Source organism: Anabrus simplex, chromosome 3 (genome assembly GCF_040414725.1).
Source record: "Anabrus simplex isolate iqAnaSimp1 chromosome 3, ASM4041472v1, whole genome shotgun sequence".
NCBI lineage: Eukaryota > Metazoa > Arthropoda > Insecta > Orthoptera > Tettigoniidae > Anabrus > Anabrus simplex.
Genome location: NC_090267.1, coordinates 346,688,705 through 346,712,299, shown reverse-complemented (window position 1 = coordinate 346,712,299; position 23,595 = coordinate 346,688,705). Strand labels below are relative to the sequence as shown.

The 23,595-nt window shown below is 39.0% G+C and overlaps 3 non-coding genes across 3 annotated transcripts; all 3 read left to right on the top strand.

Moving 5' to 3' along the window:
• Positions 1–6,856: 6,856 nt before the first annotated feature.
• LOC137499066 (U5 spliceosomal RNA) lies at positions 6,857–6,980 on the top strand. Its single transcript, XR_011018006.1, has one exon. It is a non-coding gene; the product is annotated as a U5 spliceosomal RNA (small nuclear RNA).
• A 6,151-nt stretch (positions 6,981–13,131) lies between these two features.
• LOC137499065 (U5 spliceosomal RNA) lies at positions 13,132–13,255 on the top strand. Its single transcript, XR_011018005.1, has one exon. It is a non-coding gene; the product is annotated as a U5 spliceosomal RNA (small nuclear RNA).
• Positions 13,256–19,432: 6,177 nt separating this feature from the next.
• LOC137499064 (U5 spliceosomal RNA) lies at positions 19,433–19,556 on the top strand. The gene has a single exon (XR_011018004.1). It is a non-coding gene; the product is annotated as a U5 spliceosomal RNA (small nuclear RNA).
• Positions 19,557–23,595: the final 4,039 nt, after the last annotated feature.

The following is a 23,595-nucleotide window of genomic DNA, read 5'->3' as shown; positions in this document are numbered from 1 at the left end:
AAATTAGTTAGAGAGAAATATGTGAGATACTGCTTCAGTATCATACTCTTGTCTTGAGGTTCGTAGTGATATGGCGTTATTATAAATAGAACTTTACACTTCAAGGAAAGGTCCCAGAGCTTAGCTAAGATAGCTTCAAACTTATAGCAATGTGAAATACAATGAAACATCACTCACCTTGCAATGTAAAATCGGCAGTTTCTTGCAAATTAATAGAAACAGATGTATTATTTTTCAAATTCATAAAGGAGCTGCTTCACACTTCCACAGCCAGTCACACATAAGCAGCAGCAACATTGAAGAATGAAATAAGAGGGTTTTCTAAATTTGATCGAACTATACTTGCAATGAGATTGTACCCCTCTACCCTATACATATTTTTAATATCTAGAAATTATTCTTCCACCTTTTAGATCATGTAATTCACGAACTATTACACCTAGATTACATTTACAGTGGGACTACAAAGCACAGTGCAGCGCAAGCTTCCATAGTCAAAAGACACATATGCCACTATGAATTTGGGGGACATCTACCAACATACTTGATCCATATTAACAAACACAAAGTTTTTCACCGGACTACCTGTTCATTGATCTAGGTTATAGATTTCCCCCTCAGCCAGCTCAATAAGTTTGTAAAACACCTTATCATTTGCTTGTCAGAGAATCAAACTTGTCATAAACATGCCACATCTTGACATTTGCACCAATCAGCTGTCCAATGATACTACATTCGTATTTACTTATTTGTGTCAGAAGTACAAAATATGAAACATGAAAACATAAAAAAAAAAGAAGCATGAAATGGACACAAGTACACAAATATGTGTTCATCAAGTGACTTCAAAAAGTTTCCACCCAAAACTTGGCCACTTGGAGAGCACTTGAATTAGCTTGAGTCACATCACTCATTGCACATCTGGATGGGCACAATGGACAACATAAGAGATGTTGTGTTGTTTGAAATTCACCACAATCACATAGAACTGTCTTTATCAGAAAATTCCACTTATATAAGTTGTCCCTTGTTCCTGCAACTTCAGCTCACAGTCAGTTCAGGGATTTCCAGACTGGCCAGTTTTCTGTGTGGCCAGGAGGTAGAGATTCCTTCGGTTCCATCCATTCAGACAAATTACTAGTTCTCTCATTCCACATGGCAATTCATGCTTTTGCGACTGTTCTTCGTAACAGTTGAGTAGTTGTTAGGAAGCTCTTTCTTGATTTTAATCTCCTTTCAGCAGGTTGATATCCGTAAAATGGGTGTGAGGTCATAGTAGGTGATTTTCTCCTTTCATTGTTGGCAGCCACTTCTCTTCTGATATCAGATTGAGCAGCCCCAGCCAGATAGTTCACTTTATTGCTGGGAGCTGGCCTCAAACAACCTGAAATAATCCTGTAACTCTTGTTTAAGGCAACATCGGCTAAATGGTTAGCATGCTGGCCTTTTGTCACAGGGATCCCGGGTTTGATTCCCGGCAGGGTCGGGAGTTTCAACCATCATTGGTTAATTTCGCTGGCACGGGGGCCATCATCATTTCATCCTCATCACGATGCACAGGTCGCCTACGGGCGTCAAGTTGAAAGACCTGCACCTGGCAAGTCGAACATGTCCTCGGACACTCCCGGCACTAAAAGCCATACGCCATTTCATTTTCAAGGAAACATCAACCTGTTTTGCATGGGCTTTCTTAAACCACACAGACAGGCATATTCTCCTTGTGAATAGCATAAGGCCAGTGCTGTTGTTCCTAATGTTTAGGGATGGGTGCCCTAGTTAGTCCCTGCCAGTTTATGGAGGAGGCAGAAATAACTCAGAAAGTAATGAATGGATGGAAAATGTTTTACTACTCAGACTTATAATCGACAACAAAAGCTCAAGATTTTAAAGTGTTTTCTCACCATATTTTTATATGTATTGTGCTTCAGTGTTATATTTTACCAATTATGGTTTTAATGTAATGGCTGAGGATGGTCTCACAACCAAGGTCGAAACTCGTCCCAATGAATGGTCTATGAAAAAAAAACCCACAGTGACATAATTTCTATATGTATTGAATAGGTGGACCTACTCCTACCCTACTAATTGTGAACAAGCTGTCAATATGGATCAGCATGAAATTTATTACATATGATAAACTCATTTGAATCTGACCACGAAGCAATATGATTGGCTAACTTCAGCAACTAATAAAATAATGACGGTGTGAGATATCAAATTATTTATCACCATGACCAACGCTTTAGCGCTCATGTACCCGGTTCACATTGTTTCTAACCTCTCTGTATGCGTAATTTATGCCAAATTGGGAGGAGTTTATTGTAATTAGCTATAACCCATTATTAGATGCCAGGATGGTCTGGCATCCAGGAGTTGTCGTGCCCTGACTATGTTGAGACTACAGCGCTGGTTACTAGGTCAAAAGTGTTTCATATAATCCTTTCAAAATCCTTTCTGGCCGAGCCATCAAAAGCTGAATTTCAGTCCTTGTAATGTAAACAACTATTACAGTTTCTGAAGACCCCTATGTGCCTGAATTTTGTTCTGTGAAAGTTCTGTTAAGTATCGGTAACGATGCTATGCAGTAGTATGAGGCTGAGGTATTTCAGCACTTTCAAATACCACTGGACTGAGCCAGGATCGAACCCTACAACTGGACTCAGAGAAATAGTGCCTTACTATCTGAGCCACTTTATGTGACTGTTCCTATCATAACCACAACAGGATCATTCATTTTTATGTAGAATGTGATCTACTGGGACGTGGCTTTTCACTTTAGAAGTCCCACAGATATCGGTGGCGATTCAAGGTTGCCAAGGTGAGAAATTACTGACAATGCCACTAGACCAGGGATACTTAACCTGGGGTCCGTGGAGCCTTTGGGGGTTCATGGATTGGCTTTAGGGTATCCAACAAGTAAAAACTTTGACATTTAGTTTCACTATAAATTTAATATGCTTTTGCTGGTGAGACCTAGTGTTTACAGTGTCTTTTGGTATGGGAAAGAACAAATTTGTTACTTTCATTGACTTGTCCCAGTCTTAGCCTTGGCTTTGATAAAATGAAAATGACTGGGATACGAGTGAATCTCCTTATGTAGCCAGACCCTGTTATAAATGGTATGAGAATGTCACTCATAGGGTCTGTTGATGCATTCCTTTTAGTGTGCTAGGCAGACTGATATGTAATGGCAACTTCTTGTTTGGTGAGGAAAGCAATGGAAAATTACCTCACTCCTCATTTCCCTAGTACTCCTCTTCAGTGGCACCTAGGCCACCTATGGCAGCTGAGGACAGAGCTGTTGAGGATCAAACCAGCCTCCGGGCTGAATACTCATACAACAATATACATAATTTTAACGTGAACACTAGAATGTTATTTGAGAAATTTTAGTAATGCATAGTAATATTATAAATCAGCACAATTAATGGTAAACATTTCCCTGTTTTTATTGTAAATAGTTTTAAATTAATACTAAATTATAATTTGTAATAAGCTCACCGCCCTTTATAAATGCTAGAAATATGAATCTGACACTGCGTGAGTTGACCGCGCAGTTAGGGAAGCATAGCTGTGAGCTTACATTCGGGAGATGGTGGGTTTGAATCCCACCGTCGGCAGCCCTAAAGATGGATTTCCATGGTTTCCCATTTTCCAGGCAAATGTTGAGTCTGTATCTTAATTAAGGCCACAGCCACTTCCTTCCAAATCCTAGGCAGAGTGCAATTTGGATTTTAGAAACATACCACAAATGACAAATGTTTGGTGTCACAGTCCTTCTGTCGAGCTTATGAGTATGTAGACGTCATTGGCAAGATTGTCTGCAAAAAAGCAAGGATTCTATTTATAGTGTATTTTACACAAATTTCGATATGTTGTCTGTAGAAGTCTTTGAATCAATTAGCATTTCCTTGCTCTAAATTTTAACCCATTCATTATCAGTTAACTCAATCTATTATTATTATTATTATTATTATTATTATTATTATTATTATTATTATTATTATTATTATTATTAATCACACATAGTTTGTGATATACCCACACTTTCCTTTTTCATTTTATATTTCGACCAAATCCACTAATAATATGGCCTCAGCTATCGCGTGCGGGCATTTTGAACTGGCGCCATCTAGGCTACCAGCTAGTCAATTTCGTCGTTCCGTTTTACTCTACCAGAGGGCAGAATCAAACAAATCTGTCATGGGCGACCTGTGGCTGACTGAATAATTAATTTTGTCGTCAGGAATATTTTACATGCCCACATCGTACGACAGGGAGTGTCTACCTCTGCCGCGTTTTAGCCCGCGATCTTGGGATTGGGAGGCCAACACTCTACCAAATACAGCTCTACTCTACAAAAGCCCACACATTCTGAAATAAAATTCTGTCTGCCCCATGTGAGTCTTTCTTCTCTTTGTGGTTTCTACAATGTTTGTACCTGTCCTTTGTGCTCCAGGCTTTAGCAGGCTCCAACCCAGCTGCATAAAATACTTTATCTGCACGGTGCACGCCAAGATCGGCACAGATAGTTAGCCAGAGGCCTACAATGCAGAAAAACCGTGGGAGTTAAGAGGCCCGCAGATTTCTCAAGAAAAAGGTAAATGAATGAATAAATAACTTTACCCGAATGCGACTCTGCACGGGAAAGTTGACACCGTGGTGTATTTGTAGAATGGGCCGGAAAAAATAAAAAAATAAAATAAAATAAAATAACAGTGCGTATGTAGGCTAAATGTCGGTTGGTAGAATCTGCTTGCAAATTACTGCCATGTGTTGAGTCCAAGAGAGCATACGAGCTCGAAAGTTGCTTCTCGTATAGCCTAACACAAAAGGCGCGCTCTCTCACAAATATCTGCGCAAAGTTATTATTAAGGAAACAGTGAAAATTGTTATCAAAATATCAATAGACCTAATTATTCTCGTTGCTATTTCTTCCGCAAACCGATCATTTTCGAAATTGAAACTTATAAAAACCTACCTATGAAATGCGACGATCCAATACGGACCCTGTAGCAACCTCATTTTCGTACCGTATTTGTCATCCATGAATATAATTGAAATCGTCAATACCTTTGCATCGCAGGAAGTACGCTGCATGGTTCAGTTTCTTTTTTAACTTTAATGCAAGTATACTTGAGTTTTTAAAATGTAAAGACAAAAGATAGGAACACAGATTCACGATGTATTTCAACCCCTAATAAATATTTAACTTTCAAAACAAAATCCATTACCGTACTATAATAAATGAATTAATTGCATGCTCTTATGTAAGTTCTTTGTATACATTAAATGGATATAGACTGCACCTGCTGTACTTAATGTATTGATATGTTTTGATACAATTTATTTGAGGGGGTTCAATTTTGTTTCCTTCTTTCGTTACGCCTCTGTAGATAGCAGAAAAAACATGAAGTGCAACACTTTCTAGTGAGTGATAATGAAAACATTCTAAAATTCATGAGAAACATATAATATAAATAGCCAAAGTAAGATATTTCGCGGCATGTCACAACATTCAAAAACAATCATTATTTTGTACTCTTCATGATTTCTGCTCCGGCTGACCTATGTGAAACCACACGCCGTGAAGAGTATAAAATACCGAAACGGCGACGGGTCACAGCACATGTTACTCTCAGTACAGATAGAGAGCAGCACAAACATGAAGTGCGACGCTATCTACTGGGTGGTATTAAACAATCTCGAAAATACATATTCAGAAGAAACATGTCTATATTCAAATTGGGAAATTTTCTGGCATACAACAATATCTAGTATCAATTTGTTTGAAGTCATATATTATTTTGTAAACGTCAATGTGATTATTTAAATCATAAACTTTAAAAGATAATTGTTAACGGGAAGAAACACTATTATACTCGCAGATATACGGCAATTAAGAACATTGAAATACCTAGACGAAAAAATTATTGACACTCTGGTCTCCCTTCAAATCGTATAAATCTTTCGAGTGGAGCTTGATTATTGAACTTCATTCCAACACACACCAGCAGGAAAAATGCTTCCTTTGCCATTTTTCTCATTATGTGGCCTAACACGCACCACCACCTTCATGTTGAAATTCATGCCAGTGGGAGCACGGGTCCTCGCTGATGCAACAGAGGGAGCGGCACGATTCCTCATCATGAAACTCATGCCAGTGGGAGCACGGGTTCTCGCTGATGCAACAGAGGGAGCGGCACGATTCCTCATCATGAAACTCATGCGCCCTCTGCTGGGTGTGCATACCCCCTTGGAAACCCGTCTCCGGGCTGCGATCACCATTGTGCTCTGCTGGAGTGTCTTATCGCACTCTAAGGCTGAAATAATGACTTATGGCATTGAAATTATCTGGACACATTTAACAACGAGGAACTTATCAACCTTGGAAAAGGTGAAAGCGAACTATATAAAGAAGGTGATAGGTGTATCAAAAACGACACGATCTAGACTTGTATATCTCCTCGCAAGGGAATCATTTCTCATAGAAGATCTCAGGACAAGTATGCCACTACCGAACACCGGTGCATCAAAGAAACTGCTAGCAAATCTGACTGAGAAGAGAGAAGAAGTCCAACCTGACTTCTATGGCACAGGGGCAATGATAGATCGCTCGTGGACAAAAGCTAATTTTGAATTAAGACATGTCATTACAAGATTAGCAGTTCACGGTTTTCATCACCTACTCTGCAAATCAAAACACTTCCATGACCCAAGTATAGACTGTGAGTGTAAACTATGTGGAAAAACGTGTGAACAGTACCACATTGAATTCTGTACAAGAAGAACAATGTCTATAAGTGATTATGCAAATATGTAACCCATCAATGTAATACTATATTCTCTGTTATGGCTATTTGGCTGCATTAAATATATTAATTAATAAATCTTTCGCCTTTTACTAAAGATTTCCGTGGAGGGGGACATTTGATGAGTCTAAAACTAATTTTTGTGACGGCTTTACCATAGTGTAAAGCCAACAGATGATTACAAACAAAATCTATTTCTGACATTGTCTTTTAGTCAAAAAAAAAAAAAATTATGTGCTTGAGCCCTGCTCGAACAGACGGGGGCAAAGTTCGAGCTTTGTGCGCGTACCGCCTCGTCTGTATTTGCTGTGCACTTCTGTATATTTTGAGCGTATAAACTGTATCTGTAATTTGGAGACTGCCAAAATCTGAGTATGTGCGATGATTCGTTGCAAATGCCTCCCCAGAATATACAAACTGCCTACAGAACTTCATGTGAATGCACGGTATAAAGACGACAGCAATATATAAGAAAATCAGTGAAAATAAGGCAACAAAATCTTACAAATCACTCGTGTTCAAAAAAAAAAAAAATGTCTACCATAGTCCCAGACAGTCTATTCCTTTGTTTGTTTAGTATCAGTCCTGCCTTAGAAAATATATGCGATCAATTTGTACCGTTGCAGGAACTTATTTTTGTTACTGTCCTGACACTATTACATACTGATCAAAAGTCAGAGGCGTATCAGAGATTGTGAGCGGGGAATCTATATTATTATTGTGTACTATTATTAGTACTTACTAGATTATTATTCACAATTTGCTTTTACCTCGCTCCGACACAGATAGGTCTTATGGCGACATTGGGATAGGAGAGCGCTAGACGCGGGAAGAAAGCAGCCGTGGCTTCAATTAAGGTACAGCCCCAGCATTTGCCTGGTGTGAAGATGGGAAACTACGGGAAACCATCTTCAGGGCTGCCAACAGTGGGGTTCGAACCCACGATCTCCCGAATACTCGATTCTGGCCGCAGTTAAGCAACTGGAGCTACTGGGCTCGGTGTTATTATTGTTGTTATTGTCTAAACAATTCTATTTTGTTATTTCATATGATATCTGCTTATCTATATGATCGCACAGCTAGGTGGGTGATAGACCTGATATAGAACACCTTAGCTCTAAGAACTGCCAAAAGAGCGTTAAAGATCTCAATCCTACGCACAGTTCGAGTGTGAGGCTGAGCTTCCAGGATGAAATAAAGAAGTAGAGAAGCAGCTACGGTAACAGCAAGATTAAATATAATATATAAGAAAATAAGGCAACAACATCTTACAAATCAATCGTGTTCAGAAAAAAAAATATCTACCATGGTCCCAGACAATTCCTTTGTTTGTTTAGTATCAGTCCTGCATTAGAAAATATTATTTCTGCATTGAACTGTAGGTAATACTGGAACGCTGACTGTATGGGAGCGAAGTGCGGCTTCAGGGGCGACTAGCTGTACGGCATGGAGGCATGACTGACGTATACATACATGTGACGAGACACAGGTATCTTAGCGAATTTTAAACATTTAGGCGGAATGCCTCTTACAAATTTCACCTCATTTACGGTGGATTTACAGAGGATTAATAGCAATTTGAAACTGAAAATTGGATCAGCATGAAATTTATTACATATGATAAACTCATTTGAATCTGACCACGAAGCAATATGATTGGCTAACTTCAGCAACTAATAAAATAATGACGGTGTGAGATATCAAATTATTTATCACCATGACCAACGCTTTAGCGCTCATGTACCCGGTTCACATTGTTTCTAACCTCTCTGTATGCGTAATTTATGCCAAATTGGGAGGAGTTTATTGTAATTAGCTATAACCCATTAATTTTAGATGCCAGGATGGTCTGGCATCCAGGAGTTGTCGTGCCCTGACTATGTCGAGACTACAGCGCTGGTTACTAGGTCAAAAGTGTTTCATATAATCCTTTCAAAATCCTTTCTGGCCGAGCCATCAAAAGCTGAATTTCAGTCCTTGTAATGTAAACAACTATTACAGTTTCTGAAGACCCCTATGTGCCTGAATTTTGTTCTGTGAAAGTTCTGTTAAGTATCGGTAACGATGCTATGCAGTAGTATGAGGCTGAGGTATTTCAGCACTTTCAAATACCACTGGACTGAGCCAGGATCGAACCCTACAACTGGACTCAGAGAAATAGTGCCTTACTATCTGAGCCACTTTATGTGACTGTTCCTATCATAACCACAACAGGATCATTCATTTTTATGTAGAATGTGATCTACTGGGACGTGGCTTTTCACTTTAGAAGTCCCACAGATATCGGTGGCGATTCAAGGTTGCCAAGGTGAGAAATTACTGACAATGCCACTAGACCAGGGATACTTAACCTGGGGTCCGTGGAGCCTTTGGGGGTTCATGGATTGGCTTTAGGGTATCCAACAAGTAAAAACTTTGACATTTAGTTTCACTATAAATTTAATATGCTTTTGCTGGTGAGACCTAGTGTTTACAGTGTCTTTTGGTATGGGAAAGAACAAATTTGTTACTTTCATTGACTTGTCCCAGTCTTAGCCTTGGCTTTGATAAAATGAAAATGACTGGGATACGAGTGAATCTCCTTATGTAGCCAGATCCTGTTATAAATGGTATGAGAATGTCACTCATAGGGTCTGTTGATGCATTCCTTTTAGTGTGCTAGGCAGACTGATATGTAATGGCAACTTCTTGTTTGGTGAGGAAAGCAATGGAAAATTACCTCACTCCTCATTTCCCTAGTACTCCTCTTCAGTGGCACCTAGGCCACCTATGGCAGCTGAGGACAGAGCTGTTGAGGATCAAACCAGCCTCCGGGCTGAATACTCATACAACAATATACATAATTTTAACGTGAACACTAGAATGTTATTTGAGAAATTTTAGTAATGCATAGTAATATTATAAATCAGCACAATTAATGGTAAACATTTCCCTGTTTTTATTGTAAATAGTTTTAAATTAATACTAAATTATAATTTGTAATAAGCTCACCGCCCTTTATAAATGCTAGAAATATGAATCTGACACTGCGTGAGTTGACCGCGCAGTTAGGGAAGCATAGCTGTGAGCTTACATTCGGGAGATGGTGGGTTTGAATCCCACCGTCGGCAGCCCTAAAGATGGATTTCCATGGTTTCCCATTTTCCAGGCAAATGTTGAGTCTGTATCTTAATTAAGGCCACAGCCACTTCCTTCCAAATCCTAGGCAGAGTGCAATTTGGATTTTAGAAACATACCACAAATGACAAATGTTTGGTGTCACAGTCCTTCTGTCGAGCTTATGAGTATGTAGACGTCATTGGCAAGATTGTCTGCAAAAAAGCAAGGATTCTATTTATAGTGTATTTTACACAAATTTCGATATGTTGTCTGTAGAAGTCTTTGAATCAATTAGCATTTCCTTGCTCTAAATTTTAACCCATTCATTATCAGTTAACTCAATCTATTATTATTATTATTATTATTATTATTATTATTATTAATCACACATAGTTTGTGATATACCCACACTTTCCTTTTTCATTTTATATTTCGACCAAATCCACTAATAATATGGCCTCAGCTATCGCGTGCGGGCATTTTGAACTGGCGCCATCTAGGCTACCAGCTAGTCAATTTCGTCGTTCCGTTTTACTCTACCAGAGGGCAGAATCAAACAAATCTGTCATGGGCGACCTGTGGCTGACTGAATAATTAATTTTGTCGTCAGGAATATTTTACATGCCCACATCGTACGACAGGGAGTGTCTACCTCTGCCGCGTTTTAGCCCGCGATCTTGGGATTGGGAGGCCAACACTCTACCAAATACAGCTCTACTCTACAAAAGCCCACACATTCTGAAATAAAATTCTGTCTGCCCCATGTGAGTCTTTCTTCTCTTTGTGGTTTCTACAATGTTTGTACCTGTCCTTTGTGCTCCAGGCTTTAGCAGGCTCCAACCCAGCTGCATAAAATACTTTATCTGCACGGTGCACGCCAAGATCGGCACAGATAGTTAGCCAGAGGCCTACAATGCAGAAAAACCGTGGGAGTTAAGAGGCCCGCAGATTTCTCAAGAAAAAGGTAAATGAATGAATAAATAACTTTACCCGAATGCGACTCTGCACGGGAAAGTTGACACCGTGGTGTATTTGTAGAATGGGCCGGAAAAAATAAAAAAATAAAATAAAATAAAATTACAGTGCGTATGTAGGCTAAATGTCGGTTGGTAGAATCTGCTTGCAAATTACTGCCATGTGTTGAGTCCAAGAGAGCATACGAGCTCGAAAGTTGCTTCTCGTATAGCCTAACACAAAAGGCGCGCTCTCTCACAAATATCTGCGCAAAGTTATTATTAAGGAAACAGTGAAAATTGTTATCAAAATATCAATAGACCTAATTATTCTCGTTGCTATTTCTTCCGCAAACCGATCATTTTCGAAATTGAAACTTATAAAAACCTACCTATGAAATGCGACGATCCAATACGGACCCTGTAGCAACCTCATTTTCGTACCGTATTTGTCATCCATGAATATAATTGAAATCGTCAATACCTTTGCATCGCAGGAAGTACGCTGCATGGTTCAGTTTCTTTTTTAACTTTAATGCAAGTATACTTGAGTTTTTAAAATGTAAAGACAAAAGATAGGAACACAGATTCACGATGTATTTCAACCCCTAATAAATATTTAACTTTCAAAACAAAATCCATTACCGTACTATAATAAATGAATTAATTGCATGCTCTTATGTAAGTTCTTTGTATACATTAAATGGATATAGACTGCACCTGCTGTACTTAATGTATTGATATGTTTTGATACAATTTATTTGAGGGGGTTCAATTTTGTTTCCTTCTTTCGTTACGCCTCTGTAGATAGCAGAAAAAACATGAAGTGCAACACTTTCTAGTGAGTGATAATGAAAACATTCTAAAATTCATGAGAAACATATAATATAAATAGCCAAAGTAAGATATTTCGCGGCATGTCACAACATTCAAAAACAATCATTATTTTGTACTCTTCATGATTTCTGCTCCGGCTGACCTATGTGAAACCACACGCCGTGAAGAGTATAAAATACCGAAACGGCGACGGGTCACAGCACATGTTACTCTCAGTACAGATAGAGAGCAGCACAAACATGAAGTGCGACGCTATCTACTGGGTGGTATTAAACAATCTCGAAAATACATATTCAGAAGAAACATGTCTATATTCAAATTGGGAAATTTTCTGGCATACAACAATATCTAGTATCAATTTGTTTGAAGTCATATATTATTTTGTAAACGTCAATGTGATTATTTAAATCATAAACTCTAAAAGATAATTGTTAACGGGAAGAAACACTATTATACTCGCAGATATACGGCAATTAAGAACATTGAAATACCTAGACGAAAAAATTATTGACACTCTGGTCTCCCTTCAAATCGTATAAATCTTTCGAGTGGAGCTTGATTATTGAACTTCATTCCAACACACACCAGCAGGAAAAATGCTTCCTTTGCCATTTTTCTCATTATGTGGCCTAACACGCACCACCACCTTCATGTTGAAATTCATGCCAGTGGGAGCACGGGTCCTCGCTGATGCAACAGAGGGAGCGGCACGATTCCTCATCATGAAACTCATGCCAGTGGGAGCACGGGTTCTCGCTGATGCAACAGAGGGAGCGGCACGATTCCTCATCATGAAACTCATGCGCCCTCTGCTGGGTGTGCATACCCCCTTGGAAACCCGTCTCCGGGCTGCGATCACCATTGTGCTCTGCTGGAGTGTCTTATCGCACTCTAAGGCTGAAATAATGACTTATGGCATTGAAATTATCTGGACACATTTAACAACGAGGAACTTATCAACCTTGGAAAAGGTGAAAGCGAACTATATAAAGAAGGTGATAGGTGTATCAAAAACGACACGATCTAGACTTGTATATCTCCTCGCAAGGGAATCATTTCTCATAGAAGATCTCAGGACAAGTATGCCACTACCGAACACCGGTGCATCAAAGAAACTGCTAGCAAATCTGACTGAGAAGAGAGAAGAAGTCCAACCTGACTTCTATGGCACAGGGGCAATGATAGATCGCTCGTGGACAAAAGCTAATTTTGAATTAAGACATGTCATTACAAGATTAGCAGTTCACGGTTTTCATCACCTACTCTGCAAATCAAAACACTTCCATGACCCAAGTATAGACTGTGAGTGTAAACTATGTGGAAAAACGTGTGAACAGTACCACATTGAATTCTGTACAAGAAGAACAATGTCTATAAGTGATTATGCAAATATGTAACCCATCAATGTAATACTATATTCTCTGTTATGGCTATTTGGCTGCATTAAATATATTAATTAATAAATCTTTCGCCTTTTACTAAAGATTTCCGTGGAGGGGGACATTTGATGAGTCTAAAACTAATTTTTGTGACGGCTTTACCATAGTGTAAAGCCAACAGATGATTACAAACAAAATCTATTTCTGACATTGTCTTTTAGTCAAAAAAAAAAAAAATTATGTGCTTGAGCCCTGCTCGAACAGACGGGGGCAAAGTTCGAGCTTTGTGCGCGTACCGCCTCGTCTGTATTTGCTGTGCACTTCTGTATATTTTGAGCGTATAAACTGTATCTGTAATTTGGAGACTGCCAAAATCTGAGTATGTGCGATGATTCGTTGCAAATGCCTCCCCAGAATATACAAACTGCCTACAGAACTTCATGTGAATGCACGGTATAAAGACGACAGCAATATATAAGAAAATCAGTGAAAATAAGGCAACAAAATCTTACAAATCACTCGTGTTCAAAAAAAAAAAAATGTCTACCATAGTCCCAGACAGTCTATTCCTTTGTTTGTTTAGTATCAGTCCTGCCTTAGAAAATATATGCGATCAATTTGTACCGTTGCAGGAACTTATTTTTGTTACTGTCCTGACACTATTACATACTGATCAAAAGTCAGAGGCGTATCAGAGATTGTGAGCGGGGAATCTATATTATTATTGTGTACTATTATTAGTACTTACTAGATTATTATTCACAATTTGCTTTTACCTCGCTCCGACACAGATAGGTCTTATGGCGACATTGGGATAGGAGAGCGCTAGACGCGGGAAGAAAGCAGCCGTGGCTTCAATTAAGGTACAGCCCCAGCATTTGCCTGGTGTGAAGATGGGAAACTACGGGAAACCATCTTCAGGGCTGCCAACAGTGGGGTTCGAACCCACGATCTCCCGAATACTCGATTCTGGCCGCAGTTAAGCAACTGGAGCTACTGGGCTCGGTGTTATTATTGTTATTATTGCTATTATTGTTGTTATTGTCTAAACAATTCTATTTTTTTATTTCATATGATATCTGCTTATCTATATGATCGCACAGCTAGGTGGGTGATAGACCTGATATAGAACACCTTAGCTCTAAGAACTGCCAAAAGAGCGTTAAAGATCTCAATCCTACGCACAGTTCGAGTGTGAGGCTGAGCTTCCAGGATGAAATAAAGAAGTAGAGAAGCAGCTACGGTAACAGCAAGATTAAATATAATATATAAGAAAATAAGGCAACAACATCTTACAAATCAATCGTGTTCAGAAAAAAAAATATCTACCATGGTCCCAGACAATTCCTTTGTTTGTTTAGTATCAGTCCTGCATTAGAAAATATTATTTCTGCATTGAACTGTAGGTAATACTGGAACGCTGACTGTATGGGAGCGAAGTGCGGCTTCAGGGGCGACTAGCTGTACGGCATGGAGGCATGACTGACGTATACATACATGTGACGAGACACAGGTATCTTAGCGAATTTTAAACATTTAGGCGGAATGCCTCTTACAAATTTCACCTCATTTACGGTGGATTTACAGAGGATTAATAGCAATTTGAAACTGAAAATTGGATCAGCATGAAATTTATTACATATGATAAACTCATTTGAATCTGACCACGAAGCAATATGATTGGCTAACTTCAGCAACTAATAAAATAATGACGGTGTGAGATATCAAATTATTTATCACCATGACCAACGCTTTAGCGCTCATGTACCCGGTTCACATTGTTTCTAACCTCTCTGTATGCGTAATTTATGCCAAATTGGGAGGAGTTTATTGTAATTAGCTATAACCCATTAATTTTAGATGCCAGGATGGTCTGGCATCCAGGAGTTGTCGTGCCCTGACTATGTTGAGACTACAGCGCTGGTTACTAGGTCAAAAGTGTTTCATATAATCCTTTCAAAATCCTTTCTGGCCGAGCCATCAAAAGCTGAATTTCAGTCCTTGTAATGTAAACAACTATTACAGTTTCTGAAGACCCCTATGTGCCTGAATTTTGTTCTGTGAAAGTTCTGTTAAGTATCGGTAACGATGCTATGCAGTAGTATGAGGCTGAGGTATTTCAGCACTTTCAAATACCACTGGACTGAGCCAGGATCGAACCCTACAACTGGACTCAGAGAAATAGTGCCTTACTATCTGAGCCACTTTATGTGACTGTTCCTATCATAACCACAACAGGATCATTCATTTTTATGTAGAATGTGATCTACTGGGACGTGGCTTTTCACTTTAGAAGTCCCACAGATATCGGTGGCGATTCAAGGTTGCCAAGGTGAGAAATTACTGACAATGCCACTAGACCAGGGATACTTAACCTGGGGTCCGTGGAGCCTTTGGGGGTTCATGGATTGGCTTTAGGGTATCCAACAAGTAAAAACTTTGACATTTAGTTTCACTATAAATTTAATATGCTTTTGCTGGTGAGACCTAGTGTTTACAGTGTCTTTTGGTATGGGAAAGAACAAATTTGTTACTTTCATTGACTTGTCCCAGTCTTAGCCTTGGCTTTGATAAAATGAAAATGACTGGGATACGAGTGAATCTCCTTATGTAGCCAGACCCTGTTATAAATGGTATGAGAATGTCACTCATAGGGTCTGTTGATGCATTCCTTTTAGTGTGCTAGGCAGACTGATATGTAATGGCAACTTCTTGTTTGGTGAGGAAAGCAATGGAAAATTACCTCACTCCTCATTTCCCTAGTACTCCTCTTCAGTGGCACCTAGGCCACCTATGGCAGCTGAGGACAGAGCTGTTGAGGATCAAACCAGCCTCCGGGCTGAATACTCATACAACAATATACATAATTTTAACGTGAACACTAGAATGTTATTTGAGAAATTTTAGTAATGCATAGTAATATTATAAATCAGCACAATTAATGGTAAACATTTCCCTGTTTTTATTGTAAATAGTTTTAAATTAATACTAAATTATAATTTGTAATAAGCTCACCGCCCTTTATAAATGCTAGAAATATGAATCTGACACTGCGTGAGTTGACCGCGCAGTTAGGGAAGCATAGCTGTGAGCTTACATTCGGGAGATGGTGGGTTTGAATCCCACCGTCGGCAGCCCTAAAGATGGATTTCCATGGTTTCCCATTTTCCAGGCAAATGTTGAGTCTGTATCTTAATTAAGGCCACAGCCACTTCCTTCCAAATCCTAGGCAGAGTGCAATTTGGATTTTAGAAACATACCACAAATGACAAATGTTTGGTGTCACAGTCCTTCTGTCGAGCTTATGAGTATGTAGACGTCATTGGCAAGATTGTCTGCAAAAAAGCAAGGATTCTATTTATAGTGTATTTTACACAAATTTCGATATGTTATCTGTAGAAGTCTTTGAATCAATTAGCATTTCCTTGCTCTAAATTTTAACCCATTCATTATCAGTTAACTCAATCTATTATTATTATTATTATTATTATTATTATTATTATTATTATTATTAATCACACATAGTTTGTGATATACCCACACTTTCCTTTTTCATTTTATATTTCGACCAAATCCACTAATAATATGGCCTCAGCTATCGCGTGCGGGCATTTTGAACTGGCGCCATCTAGGCTACCAGCTAGTCAATTTCGTCGTTCCGTTTTACTCTACCAGAGGGCAGAATCAAACAAATCTGTCATGGGCGACCTGTGGCTGACTGAATAATTAATTTTGTCGTCAGGAATATTTTACATGCCCACATCGTACGACAGGGAGTGTCTACCTCTGCCGCGTTTTAGCCCGCGATCTTGGGATTGGGAGGCCAACACTCTACCAAATACAGCTCTACTCTACAAAAGCCCACACATTCTGAAATAAAATTCTGTCTGCCCCATGTGAGTCTTTCTTCTCTTTGTGGTTTCTACAATGTTTGTACCTGTCCTTTGTGCTCCAGGCTTTAGCAGGCTCCAACCCAGCTGCATAAAATACTTTATCTGCACGGTGCACGCCAAGATCGGCACAGATAGTTAGCCAGAGGCCTACAATGCAGAAAAACCGTGGGAGTTAAGAGGCCCGCAGATTTCTCAAGAAAAAGGTAAATGAATGAATAAATAACTTTACCCGAATGCGACTCTGCACGGGAAAGTTGACACCGTGGTGTATTTGTAGAATGGGCCGGAAAAAATAAAAAAATAAAATAAAATAAAATAACAGTGCGTATGTAGGCTAAATGTCGGTTGGTAGAATCTGCTTGCAAATTACTGCCATGTGTTGAGTCCAAGAGAGCATACGAGCTCGAAAGTTGCTTCTCGTATAGCCTAACACAAAAGGCGCGCTCTCTCACAAATATCTGCGCAAAGTTATTATTAAGGAAACAGTGAAAATTGTTATCAAAATATCAATAGACCTAATTATTCTCGTTGCTATTTCTTCCGCAAACCGATCATTTTCGAAATTGAAACTTATAAAAACCTACCTATGAAATGCGACGATCCAATACGGACCCTGTAGCAACCTCATTTTCGTACCGTATTTGTCATCCATGAATATAATTGAAATCGTCAATACCTTTGCATCGCAGGAAGTACGCTGCATGGTTCAGTTTCTTTTTTAACTTTAATGCAAGTATACTTGAGTTTTTAAAATGTAAAGACAAAAGATAGGAACACAGATTCACGATGTATTTCAACCCCTAATAAATATTTAACTTTCAAAACAAAATCCATTACCGTACTATAATAAATGAATTAATTGCATGCTCTTATGTAAGTTCTTTGTATACATTAAATGGATATAGACTGCACCTGCTGTACTTAATGTATTGATATGTTTTGATACAATTTATTTGAGGGGGTTCAATTTTGTTTCCTTCTTTCGTTACGCCTCTGTAGATAGCAGAAAAAACATGAAGTGCAACACTTTCTAGTGAGTGATAATGAAAACATTCTAAAATTCATGAGAAACATATAATATAAATAGCCAAAGTAAGATATTTCGCGGCATGTCACAACATTCAAAAACAATCATTATTTTGTACTCTTCATGATTTCTGCTCCGGCTGACCTATGTGAAACCACACGCCGTGAAGAGTATAAAATACCGAAACGGCGACGGGTCACAGCACATGTTACTCTCAGTACAGATAGAGAGCAGCACAAACATGAAGTGCGACGCTATCTACTGGGTGGTATTAAACAATCTCGAAAATACATATTCAGAAGAAACATGTCTATATTCAAATTGGGAAATTTTCTGGCATACAACAATATCTAGTATCAATTTGTTTGAAGTCATATATTATTTTGTAAACGTCAATGTGATTATTTAAATCATAAACTTTAAAAGATAATTGTTAACGGGAAGAAACACTATTATACTCGCAGATATACGGCAATTAAGAACATTGAAATACCTAGACGAAAAAATTATTGACACTCTGGTCTCCCTTCAAATCGTATAAATCTTTCGAGTGGAGCTTGATTATTGAACTTCATTCCAACACACACCAGCAGGAAAAATGCTTCCTTTGCCATTTTTCTCATTATGTGGCCTAACACGCACCACCACCTTCATGTTGAAATTCATGCCAGTGGGAGCACGGGTCCTCGCTGATGCAACAGAGGGAGCGGCACGATTCCTCATCATGAAACTCATGCCAGTGGGAGCACGGGTTCTCGCTGATGCAACAGAGGGAGCGGCACGATTCCTCATCATGAAACTCATGCGCCCTCTGCTGGGTGTGCATACCCCCTTGGAAACCCGTCTCCGGGCTGCGATCACCATTGTGCTCTGCTGGAGTGTCTTATCGCACTCTAAGGCTGAAATAATGACTTATGGCATTGAAATTATCTGGACACATTTAACAACGAGGAACTTATCAACCTTGGAAAAGGTGAAAGCGAACTATATAAAGAAGGTGATAGGTGTATCAAAAACGACACGATCTAGACTTGTATATCTCCTCGCAAGGGAATCATTTCTCATAGAAGATCTCAGGACAAGTATGCCACTACCGAACACCGGTGCATCAAAGAAACTGCTAGCAAATCTGACTGAGAAGAGAGAAGAAGTCCAACCTGACTTCTATGGCACAGGGGCAATGATAGATCGCTCGTGGACAAAAGCTAATTTTGAATTAAGACATGTCATTACAAGATTAGCAGTTCACGGTTTTCATCACCTACTCTGCAAATCAAAACACTTCCATGACCCAAGTATAGACTGTGAGTGTAAACTATGTGGAAAAACGTGTGAACAGTACCACATTGAATTCTGTACAAGAAGAACAATGTCTATAAGTGATTATGCAAATATGTAACCCATCAATGTAATACTATATTCTCTGTTATGGCTATTTGGCTGCATTAAATATATTAATTAATAAATCTTTCGCCTTTTACTAAAGATTTCCGTGGAGGGGGACATTTGATGAGTCTAAAACTAATTTTTGTGACGGCTTTACCATAGTGTAAAGCCAACAGATGATTACAAACAAAATCTATTTCTGACATTGTCTTTTAGTCAAAAAAAAAAAAAAAAAAAAAAATTATGTGCTTGAGCCCTGCTCGAACAGACGGGGGCAAAGTTCGAGCTTTGTGCGCGTACCGCCTCGTCTGTATTTGCTGTGCACTTCTGTATATTTTGAGCGTATAAACTGTATCTGTAATTTGGAGACTGCCAAAATCTGAGTATGTGCGATGATTCGTTGCAAATGCCTCCCCAGAATATACAAACTGCCTACAGAACTTCATGTGAATGCACGGTATAAAGACGACAGCAATATATAAGAAAATCAGTGAAAATAAGGCAACAAAATCTTACAAATCACTCGTGTTCAAAAAAAAAAAAATGTCTACCATAGTCCCAGACAGTCTATTCCTTTGTTTGTTTAGTATCAGTCCTGCCTTAGAAAATATATGCGATCAATTTGTACCGTTGCAGGAACTTATTTTTGTTACTGTCCTGACACTATTACATACTGATCAAAAGTCAGAGGCGTATCAGAGATTGTGAGCGGGGAATCTATATTATTATTGTGTACTATTATTAGTACTTACTAGATTATTATTCACAATTTGCTTTTACCTCGCTCCGACACAGATAGGTCTTATGGCGACATTGGGATAGGAGAGCGCTAGACGCGGGAAGAAAGCAGCCGTGGCTTCAATTAAGGTACAGCCCCAGCATTTGCCTGGTGTGAAGATGGGAAACTACGGGAAACCATCTTCAGGGCTGCCAACAGTGGGGTTCGAACCCACGATCTCCCGAATACTCGATTCTGGCCGCAGTTAAGCAACTGGAGCTACTGGGCTCGGTGTTATTATTGTTATTATTGCTATTATTGTTGTTATTGTCTAAACAATTCTATTTTTTTATTTCATATGATATCTGCTTATCTATATGATCGCACAGCTAGGTGGGTGATAGACCTGATATAGAACACCTTAGCTCTAAGAACTGCCAAAAGAGCGTTAAAGATCTCAATCCTACGCACAGTTCGAGTGTGAGGCTGAGCTTCCAGGATGAAATAAAGAAGTAGAGAAGCAGCTACGGTAACAGCAAGATTAAATATAATATATAAGAAAATAAGGCAACAACATCTTACAAATCAATCGTGTTCAGAAAAAAAAATATCTACCATGGTCCCAGACAATTCCTTTGTTTGTTTAGTATCAGTCCTGCATTAGAAAATATTATTTCTGCATTGAACTGTAGGTAATACTGGAACGCTGACTGTATGGGAGCGAAGTGCGGCTTCAGGGGCGACTAGCTGTACGGCATGGAGGCATGACTGACGTATACATACATGTGACGAGACACAGGTATCTTAGCGAATTTTAAACATTTAGGCGGAATGCCTCTTACAAATTTCACCTCATTTACGGTGGATTTACAGAGGATTAATAGCAATTTGAAACTGAAAATTGGATCAGCATGAAATTTATTACATATGATAAACTCATTTGAATCTGACCACGAAGCAATATGATTGGCTAACTTCAGCAACTAATAAAATAATGACGGTGTGAGATATCAAATTATTTATCACCATGACCAACGCTTTAGCGCTCATGTACCCGGTTCACATTGTTTCTAACCTCTCTGTATGCGTAATTTATGCCAAATTGGGAGGAGTTTATTGTAATTAGCTATAACCCATTAATTTTAGATGCCAGGATGGTCTGGCATCCAGGAGTTGTCGTGCCCTGACTATGTTGAGACTACAGCGCTGGTTACTAGGTCAAAAGTGTTTCATATAATCCTTTCAAAATCCTTTCTGGCCGAGCCATCAAAAGCTGAATTTCAGTCCTTGTAATGTAAACAACTATTACAGTTTCTGAAGACCCCTATGTGCCTGAATTTTGTTCTGTGAAAGTTCTGTTAAGTATCGGTAACGATGCTATGCAGTAGTATGAGGCTGAGGTATTTCAGCACTTTCAAATACCACTGGACTGAGCCAGGATCGAACCCTACAACTGGACTCAGAGAAATAGTGCCTTACTATCTGAGCCACTTTATGTGACTGTTCCTATCATAACCACAACAGGATCATTCATTTTTATGTAGAATGTGATCTACTGGGACGTGGCTTTTCACTTTAGAAGTCCCACAGATATCGGTGGCGATTCAAGGTTGCCAAGGTGAGAAATTACTGACAATGCCACTAGACCAGGGATACTTAACCTGGGGTCCGTGGAGCCTTTGGGGGTTCATGGATTGGCTTTAGGGTATCCAACAAGTAAAAACTTTGACATTTAGTTTCACTATAAATTTAATATGCTTTTGCTGGTGAGACCTAGTGTTTACAGTGTCTTTTGGTATGGGAAAGAACAAATTTGTTACTTTCATTGACTTGTCCCAGTCTTAGCCTTGGCTTTGATAAAATGAAAATGACTGGGATACGAGTGAATCTCCTTATGTAGCCAGACCCTGTTATAAATGGTATGAGAATGTCACTCATAGGGTCTGTTGATGCATTCCTTTTAGTGTGCTAGGCAGACTGATATGTAATGGCAACTTCTTGTTTGGTGAGGAAAGCAATGGAAAATTACCTCACTCCTCATTTCCCTAGTACTCCTCTTCAGTGGCACCTAGGCCACCTATGGCAGCTGAGGACAGAGCTGTTGAGGATCAAACCAGCCTCCGGGCTGAATACTCATACAACAATATACATAATTTTAACGTGAACACTAGAATGTTATTTGAGAAATTTTAGTAATGCATAGTAATATTATAAATCAGCACAATTACTGGTAAACATTTCCCTGTTTTTATTGTAAATAGTTTTAAATTAATACTAAATTATAATTTGTAATAAGCTCACCGCCCTTTATAAATGCTAGAAATATGAATCTGACACTGCGTGAGTTGACCGCGCAGTTAGGGAAGCATAGCTGTGAGCTTACATTCGGGAGATGGTGGGTTTGAATCCCACCGTCGGCAGCCCTAAAGATGGATTTCCATGGTTTCCCATTTTCCAGGCAAATGTTGAGTCTGTATCTTAATTAAGGCCACAGCCACTTCCTTCCAAATCCTAGGCAGAGTGCAATTTGGATTTTAGAAACATACCACAAATGACAAATGTTTGGTGTCACAGTCCTTCTGTCGAGCTTATGAGTATGTAGACGTCATTGGCAAGATTGTCTGCAAAAAAGCAAGGATTCTATTTATAGTGTATTTTACACAAATTTCGATATGTTGTCTGTAGAAGTCTTTGAATCAATTAGCATTTCCTTGCTCTAAATTTTAACCCATTCATTATCAGTTAACTCAATCTATTATTATTATTATTATTATTATTATTATTATTATTATTATTATTATTATTATTATTATTATTAATCACACATAGTTTGTGATATACCCACACTTTCCTTTTTCATTTTATATTTCGACCAAATCCACTAATAATATGGCCTCAGCTATCGCGTGCGGGCATTTTGAACTGGCGCCATCTAGGCTACCAGCTAGTCAATTTCGTCGTTCCGTTTTACTCTACCAGAGGGCAGAATCAAACAAATCTGTCATGGGCGACCTGTGGCTGACTGAATAATTAATTTTGTCGTCAGGAATATTTTACATGCCCACATCGTACGACAGGGAGTGTCTACCTCTGCCGCGTTTTAGCCCGCGATCTTGGGATTGGGAGGCCAACACTCTACCAAATACAGCTCTACTCTACAAAAGCCCACACATTCTGAAATAAAATTCTGTCTGCCCCATGTGAGTCTTTCTTCTCTTTGTGGTTTCTACAATGTTTGTACCTGTCCTTTGTGCTCCAGGCTTTAGCAGGCTCCAACCCAGCTGCATAAAATACTTTATCTGCACGGTGCACGCCAAGATCGGCACAGATAGTTAGCCAGAGGCCTACAATGCAGAAAAACCGTGGGAGTTAAGAGGCCCGCAGATTTCTCAAGAAAAAGGTAAATGAATGAATAAATAACTTTACCCGAATGCGACTCTGCACGGGAAAGTTGACACCGTGGTGTATTTGTAGAATGGGCCGGAAAAAAT